Source organism: Notamacropus eugenii, chromosome 6 (genome assembly GCF_028372415.1).
Source record: "Notamacropus eugenii isolate mMacEug1 chromosome 6, mMacEug1.pri_v2, whole genome shotgun sequence".
NCBI classification, from domain to species: Eukaryota; Metazoa; Chordata; class Mammalia; order Diprotodontia; family Macropodidae; genus Notamacropus; species Notamacropus eugenii.
The window spans coordinates 177,124,832-177,142,878 of record NC_092877.1 but is presented as its reverse complement, the minus strand read 5'-3'; the positions used below and the strand labels follow the sequence as shown (position 1 = coordinate 177,142,878).

The window sequence follows — 18,047 nt, the reverse complement described above, 5'->3', positions numbered from 1 at the left end:
CCTCCACTCCATTGTTGTGTGGCTTCCCCTGCTCCAGAATTTGTTGGGAGTTCTTCTTTACAGATGTTTTATGGCCTGTGGGTTTGGAGCTAGCACATGTGTATCTTTCTACTCTGCCATCTTGGCTCCTCTGCTGATAATGATTTTATGAAAAAAATAAAACAAGAAATTATAAAACAAAACCAAAGGAATGGAAAAAGGGCAGAAAATGTGAAATATCTCATTGGAAAAGCAACTAACCTGGAAAATAGATCCAGGAGCGACAATTTTAAAATTATGGGACTACCTGAATGCCATGATCAAAAAAAAGAGCCTAGACATCATCTTTCATGAAATTATCAAGGAAAACTTCCCTGATTTTCTAGAGCCAGAAGGTAAAATAAATTTTGAAAGAACCCACTTATAACATCCTGAAAAAGATCTGAAAAGAAAAAAAAATTCCTAGGAATTTTGTAGCCAAATTCCAGAGTTTCCAGGTCAAGGAGAAAATATTGCAAGCAGCCAGAAATAAACAATTCAAATATTGTGGAAATACAATCAGGATAAAACAAGATCTAGCAGCTTCTATAGTAAGGGATCAAAGAGCTTGGAATATGATATTCCAGACATCAAAGGAGCTAGGATTAAAAACAAGAATCACCAACCTAGAAAAACTGAGTATGATACTTCAGAGGAAAAAATGGTCATTCAATGAAATAGCGGCCTTTTAAGCATTCTTGATGAAAAGACCAGAGCTGAATCGAAAATCTGACTTTCAAATACAAGAATCAAGAGAAGCATAAAAAATAAAACAGGAAATTGAAATCATAAGGACTTACTAAAGTTGAACTGTTCACATTCCTACGTGGAAAGATAATATATGTAACTCTTGAGACTTTTTTCAGTATTTGGGTAATTGGAGCGATAATATACATACAAACACAGGGCACAGGGTGAGCTGAATAGGAAGGGATGATATCTAAAAAAATAAAATTAAGTAGTGAGCGAGGAATATATTTGGAGGAGAGAGGGAGAAATGAAATGGGATAAATTCTCTCTCATAAAAGAAGCAAGAAAAAGCTTTTTCAATGGAGAGGAAAAGGGGAGAGGTGAGAGGGAAAAGGTGAAGCTTACTCTCATTACATTTGGCTCAAGGAAAGAATAGCATGCACTCTCCATTTAGTATGAAAAAATCTGTCTTACAATGCAGGAAAGTAGAGGGGAATGGGGTATAGAAATCTATATTGCCCTACAAGAAAATAGAGGAGATGGGGATAAGGGAAGGGAGGGGTGTGAAAGAAGGGAGGGCAGATAGGGGGAAGGGGTAATCAGAATGCATTGTATCTTTGGGTGGGAAGAGGGGAGAGATGGGGATAAAATTTGGAACTCAAAATCATGTGGAAATGAATGTTGAAAACTAAAAATAAATTAATTTTTTAAAAAAAGAATCTCTGGAGAAAGACTTCAGAGTCTACCATTAAAAAAAAAAATTGACCAGGATATAAATCAACTTCCTAAGAGAAAACCTCCAAGGCTATATGGATTTATGAGTGAATTCTATTAAACAATTTAAGATCAACTAATTCCAATATTAAATTATTTGAAAATGTAAGTAAAGAAGGGATCCAATCAAACTCCTTTCATACAACAAATATGATTCTGATACCTAAACAGGGATGAGTAAAATCAGAAAGAAAATTATAGACCAATTTCATTAATAAATATGGATGCAAAAATTCTAAGTAAAATACTAAAAAGATTACAACAATTTTGTAATATAACAAAAATTTTTAATTATGGTCCAGTGAGATTTATATCAGCAATGCAGGAATCATTTAACAGAAGGAGTTCTGTATTCCTCAATAAAGAAAAGACTTTTTTACAGAAAAAGTAGATTTTATCATTAAAAAAAAAAAAACTTTTCCCAACCTTCAGTGTTCTAATGTTTTACTATCTTGCCCATGACAAGGCTTTTATTTTTTTTTCTTTTCTATATAGCATATGTTTAGCTGCTAGTTTTTCTTTACTGGCATTCTTGCTGTTCTTCCAATTTCCAACTTCCAACTTCAAAAAACCTGTAGAGGAAACTCTTCAATTGCCAGATCCCTCTAAAAGTCTTTGTATATTTTCTGAAGATAAATTAGACTATTTCTCAGAAATAATTTGTCACTTCTTAGAGTGTTTTTTCTTTTCCACTGTCTTTTCTTTTTCACTTTGATGCAACAAATTCTAATTCATTATGTTCCTGAATGACACTTAAAATGTTTGAGTTCCTCAAACCTAACAGACACATAAAATTTCTAAAAGTCATTAAATGTCAGTCTTAGAGTACTGCGATTTTTGCACATTTTGTTGGATTAATCAATGTTTATCCTTAAAAGAGCACAGAAACAATACAACAAATGAAAGCAAAGATTAACATGTGTGGCATTAAATCTACACACAACTAACAGAAATATTTCAGCTTAATGATGTTTCATCTGTTCTTGGCCAAATGTTTTATCATGAGAGTTATTACAAAAACACACATACACATACACATACACGCACACACACACTGCTTTCACAAAATGAAATTATACCCAAATTATTGCTTGTCCCAAGTTTTTTGCATACCATTGTAACAAGTAAATGCAAAATGACAGATTATTAGAGGGAATAAACATTTATATAACATCTGTGAAGTGTCAGGCACCATGCTTAATAGTTTACAAATATTACCTAATTTGTTTCTCATAACACCTCTCCAAAGTGGGTGATGCTACTATGCTCATTTTACAGTTGAGAAAACTGAGGCAAACAGAGGTTAAGTGAGGTTAAGTGCTTGAGGCTGAATTTGAACTAAGGTCTTCCTGATTCTAGGACCAGCCCTCTTTCCACTGTGCCACTTTGCTCCTGGTAAGGGTAGTCTAACTTGAGTTAATCAATGTTCCTTTTTATTGTCCCAATAAGCATTATTATAAAGCAGATTAATGTCTTTATAAAACTAGTGAGTGTTTTTCTTCTCATCAACTTCTTTTACCACTTCAGCTCCTTATCAATAATGTACAACACAATATTGTAATGTACGTTCAGTTGAAGGTATAAGGAATTTCCCAAAAAGTGTCAGAGTAGATAAAACTTTTTTGCCTCAAGAAAGGTGATTGGGAATTTCTCATAAGCCTTTTCTAACAGATGACCTGTGTTCTTGTAAGTGACTTGTATCTTTTCTACAGTGAGGTCCCAGGAAGAAACCACTTAATATGGAAATCTTTAAATATCAGCAATTCTTTATTTGTTTTGCTGTTAATGAGATTTTTCTTTTGTGATTGCCAACTTTCATCTTATGTGTGTTTCATTCCTACTGTATTTCATTTTGTGTAACTACACTGAATCAATTTTTGTACTGAGATGCCATTACTTACATAAATATTTCATAAATCTATTAGACAACATTCATTTTCTATAGGGAAAAATACCAAACAGTTTCCAGCAAAACAATTTTAAAATACAGAAGTAGCATAAAGAAAAAATACATAAAAAACAGGACAGTTTTATTTCTTTATTTTTGTAACTGACTCCACTATGATTTTATTAAGTGCAATTAAGGGGTAAGAGTAAAATATTCTGACCTTTACATAAAAATATTAGAAAGTAGAAAGTCTTCCTTAGGTAGTAAAACAAAAAAGTACTGAGTACCTATATATAATATATATATATATATTATATATATATATGGTGAGTAAGCTATTTAAGATAAAAAGGGCTTATTCAAAGAGGAAAACAGAGCAAGAACTTCCTCAGTAAAAGAATATTTTCATCTTGTGTTCATAAATACTGCTATGTTTAGTGATCTGAATGATGCACCAGAATTATAAATTATTCATTACATCCTCAGTTTCCCTAAGCTGGTATTGAATGCACTTCTATGTGATCTCATTTTTTTCTTTTCATGGTTCCGTGTGCAACCCAAATCAATTCCTTCTATTGAAGTGAAAATCTCATTGAGACTCAGTTCAAATGATTAATTTGCTTCATCAAAAATGTCTTTTAGATAAATACTGCATTTATTTTTCACCCTGTTTCCCATACTGACTCTAGTTATAATCTATAATAAAACTAGTCCTTGTTGAAGTACAATTCCCATTTTATCAAAATCTTTTCTTAGTTTCCCAGGAATTTTCAAAAACAAGCATGTTTACTCAAGATTATGCAAACAGCACATATTCTTGGACACTATCTCCAGTTCAGTCAGGTAAAAATCTAGCTAGGGGGGAGTATTGTGCCTTTACTGTGGTGTTTAAAAAGAAGAGGCATATTTTCTGAGTAATTCAATATTTTATTAATAATGCCAGCATTTTAGTAAAAGGATGATCATTTGATCATTTCTCTCTTATATCAAAAATAATCATGTTAGTGGGTTCACAGCTTATGTTCTTTTGGAAGAGGAGTATTCAAAAGATGGTACTCAACTCTGATTGGTTAACAATTAATGAGAGAGAATGAATATTATAATGAGGAGCTGGACCAGAATTTTGATTATGTTATCCACTTCTGAGTTCCCCCAAGCATTGGATAATATATTCAAAGAATTTATTCCTTACCAATACTGAGCAGAACACAATAGTTACCCTACCTGAGTGAAGTCTTGATAGAGGAGAAGGTTAGCTCTTCAGGGACTGAGGTCTTGAAATGAGTATTAAACAAAGGGAGATACCTGAAGTTTTCCAAATCATTGATTATTGATAATCATTTCTCTCATTCACCATTTTGATTCTATTGAAAGACATGACCTCCTAAATCACTAACTGATATGATAAACAGTTCATCAAAAGGTTCTAACTGTGGGGCATATGTACTTCAACAGAATCAAAAAATATTGTGACAAAAATCAAAGGGAGTAATGCTTTTTTGATAAGTAGACCATACAGAAAAAATGCTAAGAGGGAAAAAAACAACACTAGAATAAAAGTGTCATCCCTCTGGCTTTTTGGAAACATCTGACCTAGCTCTCTGATTTGGGTGTGGTCTCATAGCAGTTCTTCAACTCAAAGTCTACAGCAAATTCTCAGTAACTACTACCGTTTCTAACATTCATATTTGACCCCTCAAGCACAACAGTGCAAAGGAATAATTCAATAACTCAGGTTTGTTGAAGTAGTCATTTTATGACTCACTGATCACAGGGTGACTTTTGCTGTCTCAGATTTTTTTAATGAATTGAGACATAACATAAACATAACATCCTCATGATGTACAAATTCTACTATTTTTTTCTACTTGAAAAGAAAATTTAAGCATTTCTGCTTATTTCAATTAGTGGAAAACTTTCTAGGAGCGAAATATAAACCCTGATGGAGTTTCTGAAAGAATAATTGTGTTTATAACCAAATCTTTTAATTGTGAAAAGATAAGAAAAATACTGATATAGCATATTGACTATCTAAATAAGAAAACTGTTGCTTCAACATGAATTTCAAAAACATATTATAATTCAAAATAATGCTTCTTCACTGATAATTTGTTTTGGAATATGATATATTCAGTCATTTTTCAGTTACGTCCAACTTCTTGTGACCCTATTTGGTTTGTGTTTTTGGCAAAGATGCTGGAGTTACCATTTCCTTCTGCTGCTCTTTTTAATGATTAGGAAATGGAGGGAAACAGATATAAATGACCTGTCCAGGGTCACATATTGATTACTGCCTGAGTCAAGATTTGAGCTCAAGTAGATGAATCTTCGGATTCTAGACCTGTTGCTCTATCCACTGTTCCACCCAGCTGTCCAGTGCAAAGAATACTCGACCTAAAATCTGAAAGCCCTGAATTCAAATCCATGTTCAGATATTTACTAATTGTGTGACCTGGCAAGGTCATGTAACCTCTGATTGATTCAATTTCCTCAACTGCAAATTGAAATCATAATAGTACCTGTCTCGTTTGATAATATTTTTAAAATCACTTCATCCAGTGCCTGGAACATGGTAAGTACCTAATAAATGCTTGTTCTTTTTCCTTCCTATGTATGTAAGTTAATGGATGTTGTATGATTTTTACCTACACCCTATATATGTATATCCAGTGAAATGTGCAGGGTCTGTAAATAATTTGGAGTGAGAATGTAGCAGGTAGCATGGCATTTCCTCTTTTCCTATTTTTATGGGAAGCTGGTAATGATAGAAGGGAGGGCAAATGAAAGCAGGGGGGAAATTAGAAGTAAACACTTTTGGGGAGGGATAAGGTCAAAAGAGAGAATAGAAAAAAATGGGGGGTAGGATAGGATGGAGGGAAATATAGTTAGTTTTTCACAACATGACTATTATTGAAGTCTTTAGTAAAACTACACATATATAGCCTATATTGAATTGCTTACCTTCTCAGTGGGGAGGGAGGAAGGGAGAGAAGTTGGAACTCAAAGTTTTAGGAACAAATGTTGAGAATTATTTTTGCATGTAACTGGGAAATAGGAAATACAGGTAATGAGGTATAGAAGTCTATCTTGCCCTACCAGAAAAGAGAGAAGATGGGGATAAGGGAAGGGAGGGGTGTGATAGAAGGGAGGGCAGATTGGGGGAAGGGGTAATCAGCATGTTTTGGGGTGGGGGGAAGGGAGATATGGGGAGAAAATTTGAAACTCAAAATCTTATGGAAATGAATGTTGAAAACTAAAAGTAAATAAAGAAATTGAAAAAAAAACCACACAGAGTTACCAAGAATCTTTTATTTGCAGCAACTGATTGTCTTTTCTCAGGCATCATGCATTCTGACATCAGTGCTGTATTTGACACTACTGGTCAAGTTCTCCTCCTAGTTACCTCCTCCTATCTGTTTTTTTTTCTTCCTGCTTCTACCAATATGAGCAATCTCTTCTACTGGGTGATTGTATTCTGTGGAGGTACTGAAGGAAATGTTTGCATCAATATTTTTAAAGTAAGTATTCCTTTGTAAAAGCTATTCAGTGGTAAGCGGTTAAATGAAGCTGAGGTTCTAGTTACTAGTCTCTACAGGGGGAAGAAGGGTCACAGCCAGAATGGGTACTGGCACACTCAAAGGGAAATGTAGCTGGTCTGTTCTTAAGAGAGTGGGGTCAGAGCCAACACATTAGACATAAAAGAGAGTTTAAATTTTTTCAGCTTGACTCCAGGAAAGCAATGGGTAGAAATTATGGAGAAGTCAATTTTTCTTAGATGCTAGAAAGTACTTTCACATAATTTTAACTCTTCCAAAGTAGAAAGGGTTGCCTCAGGAAGTAGGAAGCTGCCCATGACAGATCTTCAAGTGGGCTGGCTTGTCAGGTATGCTGTAGATGGTTTTAGATTTTGCTTAGTTAGAGTGACCTCTGAAATTTCCTTAAACTCAGTCTCAATAATTTGGTGAGAGGGTAACAATGGTCAATACCACTAGGATTGTGGTTAACAATCCTGTCATTGTGGGAACGTTTCTACCTTGTTTATGTTTTCAGTTTAACTTTTTTCTAGAATGCATCTGATCCAATACTTACAGTCTGTAACCACACTCACCTGCCTATGCAAGTCTCTGCAGAAAAGGAGTCATCATGCTGTCATTATGATGTGTATAAATATCACATATTGTTGAACTCTCTACCTAGCATAAAGATTTCATTTTCTAAAGACAAAAAGCCTGACCACACTTATCCAGATTTAAAATAAAAAGTTAAAGGAAACCAAAGACTTTAGAAAATTTACAGTTTCAGAGAATTTTGATGTGAAACACATGCAAGACTTTTTTCTTGATTAGACACATAACTTATGTGGAAACTGAAAAAGGGTCCCATCTTCATGACTGTTTTGTGACTCTTTTTAAAGACACATTTATTCAGCATCATGATCAGACTATTACATTTAGCAATCAGCAGTATAGGTGCAAAAAATCTATATTAAAACCTTTTGTTGGAATGCTTTACACTTTCCACAGAACAGAAACTAAAATAACCTGTTATACAATTAGTCACAAATACAGGCCTGGTGTTTTTTTTTTTACCCATACACAAAAAGGATTGTCTAAAACATGTCTTCTTGTAATAGCTGGGCCCTGACACCATTGTGCTTGGCTGAGTTCATCACTCTGTTGTAACCCGTAGCTTCCCTGTCATTTCTCTGACTCTTCTCTCTCACTAAGCTTTGTTTCCTAATAGTAGTTAAAATCTTTTGCCATCACTACCCCTGCATGTAGAGATAGGATGGATGAGTAAAACCACGTAATATCATAACGTTATTATGATATAGGAGACTTCTGTGCTGAAATTGGAAAGCAGGCTTAACGTCATGGCTTGGAAAAATATTGTCCCCCATTATAAGGGACTGAGCTCATGCCTCCAAAATTTCCTTCCTTCATGGGACCAAAGTTTAAACACTGATTGTTGTAGTTGTCAGAGCCATTGCAGCTTCCACCACCTCAAAAGTTGTTTCCATCACTACCAAATGCATTGTAGTCATCTCGACTTCCATCATATCCTTTACCGCCATGTTTGCTAAAAAAACCACCATGAACCCTGAAGTTCCCATCATGGCCAGTTTTATAATTGTCAACAATGCTACCTCCACGGCCAACACCAAAGTTTCCAGAACCACTTTGACCTCTTTGACTAGATGAAGGACTGGCTATTTCTTGCTTAGAACAAGCTTTTCTTAATTCACAGTGGTGGCTATTCACAGTATGGCATTTTTGAAGGGCAATATTGTCCACAGAATCATGATCATCAAAAGTAACAAAAAGCAAAACCCTTCTTTTTGCTTCTATTTCAGTCATAATTTCAGTCACTTCAATTTTTCACATTTTTCAAAATAGTCTCTTAAGTGATACTTCCTTAATGCCATCCATAAAGATGTTTTTCACATTTAAGTGGTTGCCTAGGCTTTGAGATTCTTCTCTGGAAACAGCTCTCTTTGATTCAATAACTCTGCCATTAACTTTGTGAGGTCTTGCATTCAGGGTTGCATGTATCTCTTCCACTGTGACATAGGTAACGAAACCAAAGGCCTTGGAGCATTTGGTATTTGGATCCTGTCTGGAAGTGTGCCCCATTGTTCAAAATGGCTCCTTAGACTCTTGTTCATCCGCTGGAAGCTTCCAAAGCTGCTCAGGTTCCTTGGGGGACTCTGGCTTTGACATGACAAGTGTGCTAGCAGAGGCTTTAGCAATCCTTCTCCAGCAGGGTTGAGGACAGAAAGCAAAACTTCCCTTTTTTGCTTGCATGAGTTAATATATTACTCATCCAACTAAAAGTACTATGGTGAGAAGCACTGTAGTAATCACTGATTAGAATCATATATTAAATTGACAATGGAGTCCTGACTTTAAGTGTCATTCTTTGTTGAGTAGAGATAGGATGAATGAATAAAACCATGTAATATCATAACATTATTATGATATAGGAGACTTCTGTGCTGAAACTGGTAAGCAGACTTCACTTCGTGGAACACATTTATTCTTGGGGATAGACAATTTGGGTAAATGAAAGTCTTGAAACAGTTACATTAAAAGGACTTTTATGAGTAGATTGACTTGACTAGAAAGATTCATGAACAGAAATATTTTTGTCTAGGATAGGCAACGTCAAGTGTTGGAATAATACCAGGGTAGAGAACATTTTGACAATGACCACAGTCACACCTGGAGAGAAGTCACGAAGACCCTTGCCTGCACCAGGCAGCTCAGAGGAGATCATGAAATGAAGCATAAGAATGGAGGTTGATATAGGTAGAAAGCCTGGGGAAGAAGGCACCCCCGTTCAGATGTTGGTGACATCTAGCAAAACCCTATTTTCCCTACACTGTCTATAGCTCTGAGTAGGAAAATTCTGGATAAAGATACTTCTTCACTATTTTAGAGAGAAGAGAGGCAATGCAGAAAAGCGAAAGAAAAAATGACTACTAAAGCAATATCCTTACAGTGGATTTTACATGACTGAAGGAGTGGTATATATATTTTAGTGCCTTGTAAATTTCACTGTCCTGGAGCAAAATTTAGCACCACTCTGGAGAGTAGTGTCACAAATGCTTGCAGAAAAACAAAATGTATTTTAACTAAGTAAATTGTAGCTCTCTGGCAATGAAAGTGTTAAGGAACTTTAAATTGAATGTAATTTATTTTAAATTCAGTAGAAACCATCTTACTCTATTTCCAATTGTTTTGTTACTGAACTTGATGATATGTAATTCTGATTTTTAAAAAGGAAGAAATAATCAGGTTACTTTATATGCCAAATTTGTTCTTATCTGGTTGCTATGACAATCTGAATTCCATGGTTATTTTTTCCCTTTTGTGAGTTTATCTCTTTTTGATGTTATAGAAACAGTTTTCCTAGGTAAAGAGCTTGATTTCCTTATACTTACAAGAATTTTAAAAAATAAAATAAACTTCAGCATTCTAAGCTGTTTGTTATTTTTTAATAAAGATTTTAAATGAAAAATTTGGATTTTTGTGTGAAAAAGATATAAAAAAGGGAAACGAAGAAATTCCAAATTGCTATATGTCCGTATTATAATACTAACCATATGCTCAGGAAATGCTTTGTGCACAGACAGAATATTTACTTTTGTTTTTTCTCCATATTTTTGGTCTTTCGAGTTGTTTTAGACTAGACAGTTGCAATATAATTCATTACTTGTAAGTGTTTCATTGGAGACAGTTTCATAGTGAGAATACTCAATGAAATGGAGAACTGGATCTCTTCCTGCTTCTATCAATTAGCTGTATTACTTGGAACTAGCTGCTTAGCCTTCTCAAGCTTTTGTTTTCTCATATTAAAAAAAAAAATTAAATCACTAATCTCTTTCTGCAACTATCTCTGTGTCTGTGCCTGTCTCTGTCTGTCTCTGTCTCTGTCTGTCTGTCTGTCTGTCTCTCTCTGTCTGTCTCTGTTTCCCTCTCTCCCCTTCCCCACTGCAATCTCTTTTTTCCTATCTCTATCCCCAAGCCCTTTTCTGTCTATCTCTGTCTTTGTCTCTTCCTCTTTTCCCTCCCTCCCTCATTTGCTCTCTCCTTCCTTTGGTATAGGGAACTTTTGGTAAGGAAGAAAACTATCTTTATGGGGAAGATTAATTTTCCTGTTGTCCTGCAATTTAAAAGTTGAGGTAGGTGGTGACAGAAATTAAATATCCAGGTTCAAGTAGGCATTCTTGAATTTAAGTGCTTTCTTTATACATCATCAAGTTTTCCACCTGTTTGCTTCCTTTTTCCTCTTCCCAAGGTGAGAATTATCAGAGATATTTGATATAAAGTATTTTTTTAAATTCTATCATTTGATACTTACTTAGCTTCTATTGATCAACATTTCTATAATATTAAACGAATCGTTTTGATGAATACTGCAATGTATTATAATTTGAAATCTGCATATACTATTCTCTTCCACTTGTTCCCTTTTTCATTGTTTTCTTGCTACTCTACCTCTTTTACTCTTGCAAATATATAGTTATTACTCATTTAGCTTGATGTGTGGTGTAATACTGAATTTTCCTTCAACTACTTAAGTTTTAAATAATTTCTTTAATAGCTATTGATGAAACATAAGAACAAGCATTCTTTGGTAGATTGCTCTCCACATATTTTTATGCTTTTTGTAGTTCCAATAGGGATTTTGTTTTCTGCTACTATTTTTTGTAGTTTGTTACTGTTATGTAGAAATGCCATTGATTTTTGTGGGTTTATGTTTTTAGCTTATAACTTTACTGATGCCATTAATTTTATCAAATAATTTCTTTGCTGATTCCCTAGGATTTTCTAAGTAAACTCTCATTTCATCAAAAAATGGGGATAGTTTTTTTCTCCTCACTATCTTTATGTCTTCATTTCCCCCTCCTTTTATGGCTATTGCTAGCATTTCTAGAACTATGATAGTTGGAAAATAATTTGCTTTTATCTTTATTGAGAAAGTTTTTTTTTTTGTCTAGTCCTAATGTAAATGATGTGTGCTTTTCAGTCAGTTAGTCAATCAACATTTATTAAGTGCCTACTTTGTGCCTTGCACTGTGCTGTGCTGTTGTTGTTTCTCCTTCCTTCTTGAAGAGGCCCATGGCAAGCAAGTGAATTGGATTTAAGTGAGGGAGGGTTGTGCAAAATCACCAGCCTCACTTTCTCCTCTGGAACAACCTGGATTCAGTGGCAAGATATAGATCAGGGCAACTGGAGATGGTCCTGGATGCTCTGGGAGACTTTGGTCTTTTTAAGCTAAGGTCTTTAACAGGTCTCAGTTTGACTGAGGCAGTGCCCATTCAGCGATTAAGGCTAGGTTAGAGGTACTGGAGATACAAAGAAAGACATAAGATATTATTTTCCCTCAAGGAATTCACACTCAAAGTGGGAAGACAATAGATAAAAAGAAAGTGAAAATGGGCAAGAGAAGAAAGGACACAGAGAAGAGAGAAGGTAGCAGCAGGACTGAAGGATGAAGTTTTTCAACCATATAGGAAATTATGCTCTAGCTGCCCAGGACCCCCACTTTAAATAGAGAATCTACAAGGAGTTCCCTGAGATCCATCTTTTTGGTTTAGATAGAAAGATATTTTAAAATCATATTTGTAGAGTTTTTTTTAAAGCATAAATGATTTTTATTTGTTAAATTACTTTCTGCACCATTAAGATAATCATATGCATTTTTATGTTTTTATCATGATTAATTATGCTGATTCTTACACTAAATTTAGACCATACATGTAGGAAAGTATAAATTCAACTTTGTTATAATAATTAATGTTTTGGATAACTTTTTGTAACATGTTTGAAAGGATTTTACTTTAAAATTTTGAAATTTTACCATTATATTGGTCTATAGTTCTCCTTTGCTTTTTCTGTGTCTGGTTTAGATATTTATAAAACAGATGTTTTTTTTTTCTGTATTTTTAAGAATAAATTGTGTAATGTGTGTATTAATTCTTCTTTCAAAGGTTTCAAGCATTCTCTAATAAATCCATTAGGACCTCACCACATTTACAATTCATTTTTAGCTAGTTCTGATTTCTTTTCTGAAATTGTATTCCTTAAGATCTCTGCATGGTGGTATATTAATTTGAACATTTTATATTTTTGAAAATGGTATCATTTCTTTTGTGTTCTTAGTTGTGCTGGCATATATTTGTACATTACAGAGTCTGATAATTTTGTTCCTCTTGGGTTTATTCATTTCTTTGTTGTTAATTTGTTTTTCTACACTTTCTTTTAAATCTTCTGCTTAAAATTTATCAATAGTGTTTATTGTTCAAAGAAGCAGCTTATAATATTCTTATTTTTCTGGTTTTTGATTTAGCATGTACCTCTAATTTTCAACAAGATTTCTTTTGTGCTCATTTTATTGTTTATTTTTAGTTTGCTAGAATCCTGATTTTACAAATAGTCAATTAATTAGCCATTGCTTTTAATTTTCCAAAGTTTTTAGGGATAAAATTTTTCTTTTGAGGCCCAATTTAGTTATGTATCAGAAAATTTGTTTAGGTGTTTCATCTTACTTTTTTTCCAATTATTAATTACTTCTATTATATCTTCTTTTATCGACTAAATATTTAAAATTGAATGATTGAGTTTTCATTTAGCTCTGTTTCTTTTGATTATGCTCTCTTAATTGAATAGTGTCTTACTGTTTTATGATGAGTGATATATTTATCTTTGGGTGTATTTCTGTTTTTTCACATTTATTTGAAATTTCTTTGAGTCCTACTGCATAGTCCATTTCTATTCAAGTAAGTTGGCAGGTTGGGAAACACGTATATACTTCAGTAGTCTCATTTATAAGGCACCCTATATCTTTCACGTCTAAGTTTTCCTGGAGTATTAGAACAAGATGGGGAAAAATGCACCAATCTCTACCTGAAAGAGATTCTGAAAGGAAAATCTATAGGAATATAAGTCAAATTCTAAAACTGCCAGTTCAAGGATGAAATAGTATGAGTAACAAAAATTAAATATTTTGGTACAGCAATTTGAATCTCTCAAGATCTAGCAGTAGCTATACTAAAAGACCATATGGAAAACCAAATACTGAAGAGCAAAAGAATTGGGGTTGTGGCTGAAAGTATTGTACCCCACAAAGTTAACATAATCCTGAAAGGAAAAATATGGACATTTAATTAATTGTCAGACTTTTGGGATTTTGTTAAAAAAGTACACCTGAATTTAGTAGATATATAATTGATATGAAAGGTGTAAGAGAAATATAAAAGACATATCAAAGACTAACTACAAGGGAGTGAATAAAGATAGACTGCTTACCTTTTATGTAAAAATGCAAATTGTATGTTTAAGATTCTTATTAGTAATTGGGTAGTTCATAAGAAAGACTGGGGTAGATCTAAGAATAAGATTTTAAAAAGGTAAACCATGTAGGAACAGGTAAAAAGAGTAATTATTTTATATAAATGAGATCTGAGAAGAACTGTCACAGAGTAATTAGATGATGGAGGACGGTTGATAGTTCTGGAATCCTACTTTCATCAGGAATGGATTAGAAAGGGTAGAATTATATAAAAGTCTTCTAAATTCAGAAATAAATAAAAGGCTAAGGGGATAGGGAGGGGAGAGAAGTTCAGAGAGGGATTTCTGGAGGGGAGGTTGAGGGATTAGGATAAGGGTTGGTAATAGAAAAGCATTTAAATTAACAGAAATTGGAGGATAAGGGAAAGTTCAATGGTGGGGGAGGGTAGGTTAAGTAATAGGACGGCAAGGTAGCAGGTAGAAGTAAAGAAGGAGTCACCAAGGGATATAAGAGCTACAGACAAACATAAAATAAAGATCAGGAGTAGAATGTATTAGGGGATAGCAGAGGATGGTAACTTAAGTTTGCAGACAAAATTAAAACTTTATTTAATCAAAAATTTAATCAAAAGATTTAATCATAAGAGAAAAATAGGGAAGCTGTTATTATATGCCAGCTATATTGATTAATATTGTTTTAGACTAATTAAAATAGCAAGACATTATAAAGATATAATACTGCTGTGCTGCAGGAGATGATGAACTGGTGGACTTAGAAAAATATGGAAAGACTCATACTTATGAAAGAAGAAGTTATGCACCCTCAAAGAAACAGAAGATAGGTATAGTATGGTCTTGCATAGATGCATATGAATGTGTGTCTATATATGAATATGATTATAGATATCTAAGTATGTTTATGTAAGTATATATGTGTATGTGTATATGCATGTATTTCTTTGTGTATATATGTCTGTTTATATGTGTATATGTGTATGTATGCCTACATACATGTATACTGTAAAATATGTATATGTAAATGCATATAAATATATTTGTATTTAATTGTACCCTCTTGGGGGAAGGGGAAGGGAGGAAAATGAACAAAGTAAAAAGTGTATAGCAGAGAACAAAAGAAAACTTACAAGGAAGCAAAGATGGACAGCTCTGAACACAATGCGTAATATTTATTATATTTGGCCTTCTTGAAATGGAAATTTATTTCTGTATATTTTGAATCCTCTATTGAGTTCTTTTCACATGGCAATGCTTTTTTCTTCTTTTTTCTTTTGCATTTAAGTTTTAACATCTAAGATTATATTTGTTTTTCTTTAAAAAAGAATAAAAATCAATTTCCAGCAATTTATTCAATTTTGCACTTTGAATTTATTTTTTTCTGTTGGATTTATCCAACATGAACAAAGAGACATTAAGATATCTTATTGTTATTGTGTTACTATCTGGATGATATTTTAATGTTAGAGTCTTCCTTTTGTTTATTATCAACAATTTATCTTACTTATAACTTGTTTATACACAATTGTTTTCATATTGTCTCTTCTATTAGACTGTGAGATCTTAGAGAGCAGGAACTTTCTTTTATCTTTCTTTTAAAACTCAAGCATAGTACAAAAGGCACAATGTGTGGCAAATAGCATGTATTTAATATATGTTTCTTGACTATGTCTTTGTGAAATTTGAGTATTATTTCATTTTTCATTTTTTATTTTTATCTAATTTGGAACATATAAACATTGTCCATTTTTCCTTTGTGTATAATGCATTATCTCTGTCTACATTGTAATTTGAGAATTATTTTCTTTGTTTTATGGCATGATCACATTTTGCTTTAACCTCTCATTTTTTACTCTGTGTACCTTTGCTTATTATGTGTACTTATTTGAAGAATAAGTTGTAGATTTTTTTTAACTTTTCTAATCTGTCACTCTCATTTTATGAGATTGTATAACCCATTCAAATTTAACTTATGATCATTATATTTATGTTAACTATTTTTGTCACTAGTTTTTTCTCTATTTTAGAATCCTTCTTCTCTTCCTCTTTTATTTCAGCACTTTATTCCTATAACTAATTTTTTTTAAAATCTGCACTAAAGGAACCCAATTACAAAAGACTTTCTCCACACCATCTTCAGTATCCCCCTGTCATGTGTCAACCTGTTCCCCCAGTTTTGGAATTTGGTTTGACTTAATGATTTCTTTTTCTTGTTTATTTTATTTACTTATCCATTTTTTTCCATCTTTTCCCCCTTTCCTTATAAACTCTCAGTTAATTGGCTAATTCAAAATCTTCCTATCTATCCTTCCCAAATTTTGTTTGTTAAGTATTTTTCTATACCTTTTCCTAAAAAAGGACTTTTTATATAACTCCACTTGACTAATTTTCTTCCCTTTCTGACTATCCTAAAGTTTTATTCTTTGCTTCATAGTCCATTTATACCTTTTTTATTCTCTTTGTGATTCTCATGAAACTAAAAATTCTGAAACATCAAATTTGAGTACCCTCCTATAGGCAATTGCTTTGAAATTAAAATATATCTTTTTAAAATTTGTTCCTTTGTCCCTTTTTTCTCCTTTTGTGCCTCATTCTTAGAATTATCATTTCCTGAGGGAAGTAAAGAAAAACATTGCCCATGTTAGAATTTTCCCTTTGTCCCTAATCATCCATTCCATATCTATTGCTCTGTCTACCTGATGAACCTTTGCCTTACAGTTTCCTGTCTGGGTTTTTTTCCTCCAAACCTTCTGGATATTAGGTGCACCAGGTTCTACAATTTCCCTTATACTGAGACAGAATATTATCCATGGAAGAACAACAATCTTTTAGAAGAATTGATAGTCTTTTGTACCAACAGGTTAGACCTATGTGCAAAATCTAAATTTGCCATTACAGGAGACATCTCTTCCCTCATGGAAACCCTCTTCACTGGATACCCTCCATCTCCTGGTTTTAGATCTGTGTCTTTTCATTCTATTTCATTGACTTCCTTTGTCATTGTTCTGATTTTCCTATAGTTCTCTTTTTTTCTGAGACATTACAGGAGTTAACTTCCCTAATTGTTCATTTTGTGCCTTCCTAGTCTACAATTAAATCACACAAAATGCATTTACTTACTTTGGGGGGAAGAATCTTGTGAAGTTCATTAGTTCATATTATTTTAGGACTCCTGTGACTTCTATTTCTTTAAATTCTGCTTTCCTCTTTATCTCCTGAGGTACTTTAACAAATAAATCTCTTGATGATCCTTTTGTTATTCTTGTTGCAATTTTTAAGTCAATAAGAGCCTTTCTCTTTCTGTTTTTTTCTTTTTAATAATCTCAAATAAAGGTTCTTAGTTCATTTTTTAGTTTTTTAGTTCATTATTTATTCATCATTTAGTTCATTATTCATTCTTTGTTAGTTGTATTTATTTACCCAGGGTCATACAGCTTATAAGTGTATGAGGCTGGATTTGAACTCATTAAAATGAGTCTTCTTACTTCAGACCCAGCTTTTATCCACTCCACCACCTAGCTGCAAATTTGTTTTACATAGAAGTTCATAGAATGATCCACTTGCACAAAGTGAGAACTGTTTGTATTTGAAATTAGGTGTTCATAACTCTGAGACTAACTTCTTTATCTACCACTCCATACTGCCTGTCTTACATGAATATATATATATATACACACACAATTGTGTATAGTACAAACAAAAATGTTAATATATATAGTAAGGTATATATTGGTGTACATTTGTGTATGTATGTGTGTGTGTGTGTGTGTGTGTGTGTGTGTGTGTTTGTATTGCTCAGTAAACTTGTTCTTCTTGGGGATAGGGAGGATATGAGAAAGAACAGTGAAGTGGCGGGGAGGGGAAGG

At 33.3% G+C, this 18,047-nt stretch overlaps 1 pseudogene; it reads right to left on the bottom strand.

Moving 5' to 3' along the window:
* Positions 1-8,147: 8,147 nt before the first annotated feature.
* LOC140511039 (heterogeneous nuclear ribonucleoprotein A1-like) lies at positions 8,148-9,090 on the bottom strand (annotated as a pseudogene).
* Between the last annotated feature and the right edge of the window lie 8,957 nt (positions 9,091-18,047).